This window comes from Siniperca chuatsi, linkage group LG3, assembly GCF_020085105.1.
Source record: "Siniperca chuatsi isolate FFG_IHB_CAS linkage group LG3, ASM2008510v1, whole genome shotgun sequence".
In the NCBI taxonomy this organism is placed as follows: domain Eukaryota; kingdom Metazoa; phylum Chordata; class Actinopteri; order Centrarchiformes; family Sinipercidae; genus Siniperca; species Siniperca chuatsi.
Window position 1 is genome coordinate 34,641,620 of NC_058044.1, and position 2,400 is coordinate 34,644,019.

A 2,400-nucleotide genomic window follows, 5' to 3' on the forward strand; every position below is an offset into this window, starting at 1 on the left:
CCAAAGTAATCTAACAGTGAAAACACATCACAACAATAAAACTCAATGAACCAAATACATGTACATTCACCAAAGTAACACAGTCCTGTGCTTAGCCATGTACTATGCTATGCCCACATTAAAATGAGACTTTGGGGTTTGAAACATTGACTGTAGATGTACATACTGTGTAACCATCTCTCCCAATGATGACATGTATCCCTATCACAGTTCAAGCCGTGTAACAGGGAACACGAGGGATTGGACCCAATTGCAGACACAGAGGCAGAAGCAGAGCTGGTGCAGTGCAGTGGTTTAACAAAGTCAAAGTACAAAGACTTAAAGGGCTGGTCAGGTAGAGATCAAAACGACAATCCAAACACAGGCAAACAAATCCAATAAGTTTTGGAAATCCAAAACACTGGGAACAAACACAAGGAAAGATAACTGGAATGCAAGGCACATGAACCAAGACTGACTGACAATGAAACATGGGAAGCACACAGACTACACATAGGTGACGGCAGGGTAACTAGACACAGGTGACACTAATTAGGGTGGAGCAAACAATCAAAACTGGAGGGAAAAGCAAACAAAGACAGGGAGTAAAACTACACAAGACACACGAGGCAGCACACTACAAAATAAAACAGGAAATAACAAAACCCAAGACCCAAAACCATGACAATCCCAGCAGTTCAACTGAGAGCGTGCAGTAATGAGGAGCACATGCTCAGTACAGACACAGCTGCAGCTCTGGCGCACAGCCATTGTAGCTCTGTGGTCAGACCTGACACTCACCCTAGATTTTTGGTTATTGTGATTATGTAATATAAATGTAATTTAATTTAGATTCATTGTTTGCATGCAAAGAGATGACATGAGTCAAATTATTTAAGTATTGTTCATTTAGTTACATTTTTAATTAAAAAAAAAAAAAAATATATATAGCAGTATGGATAGGTATTTTCAATCATCTATTTTCTTTCAATAAATGTTTTACTTTTGGACTTTTAAACGCTCTGGAGTTATTAGAATTATTTGGATCATGTGAGTGACAAACAATCTTACGCAGCCACCACTGGAATCTCCACTGGAAGTTCTACACATCCTTATAGACTGTTTTGGTTACGATGCTTCATGTGATACTGTTGAGGCTGAGAACAATCAACAGAACCGACGACTGAGCCATTTTCATGCAGAAACCCCAAACTTCCTTCTCAGCAAGAGAGAGACAAAGAAAGAAATCTCTGTTGACAGACAGGAAGAGGAGGTCATCATGGAACAAGACTAAAACCAGACCCCTCAACAGAGAGATACAGAGAGACAGAGAGAGAGAGGCAGGGAGAGAGAGGGAGAAAGAGAGCAAATGGTAACATACTAGAGCAACAAGATTTTTACTATTCTTAGAGCCTCACAACAGTATGGCTAACAATAGTTTGTCCTGAGGGTGGCATCAGTAGGATTTATTCTCTCGGCACGATGAATGTCTCTACAAAACACTGACATAGAGCCACGCTGCTAGCATGGCAAAAAATATAGGCAGAGCAGTTGCTGTGTCATTAGCTTATCTGCAGTGTTGTTTGGGAATGGTCTTATAAACCCAATCCTTACAGGAATTTGTGATTTTACAGTCACAAGAATTACTGTAATGCAAATTCATTATTATTATTATTATTCATTATTTTTGAGAACTTGTAATTTTGCCCAATCTTCACAATGTTTCAGCAGAAAACTGGAAGAGTATTTGCAAATGTTTTCCATTATCTCTATATTCTGCATAAAAGAATACATTCCCAAACCAAATATATCTTTCCTCCACCTCAGCAAGACTGCAAATATGTTGTCTCTATTCTCAGGCAGTGCTTATTCCCCAACAAGCTCCACCAAAAAATTTCAGTATTTTCCCCTCAATCTACTACATCTTTTTGCAAAATAAGTTTAAAAAATGCTGTCCTCATTAAAAAAAATACTGCCTGAAACTCCCTCACCCACCCCCGCAAAAGAAGTCAGCTCATGTGTCTATCTGCCATTAGCCTTTAATGTAGAAAGGGAAAGTCATTTACACAGACAAATGAAGTACACAAAAACATTTGTGCGTTTGAGCTTCATTTGACTGTGTTTTGATGAGTTCTTTGCTGATGAATACTTGAAACATACACTAGCTTTTATCTAGATGTTTCCATTTATTCCATAATGTTCTGAAACATGTGACATTGATAGGATTAATAAAGGAGAGCTGTGTGTGAATCACAGCAGTGTGCTTGTTCTGTTGTTTTCCTGTTCGTATTTGGACTGTGGGCATTTGAAGGCCTTTGTTATTTAACAGCCCACTCCTTCAGCTGTCTTTATAACCCCATACTTCTTCTGTCACACTCACACACAATGTATTTGACAAAATGGATTTCACTGGACCACTGG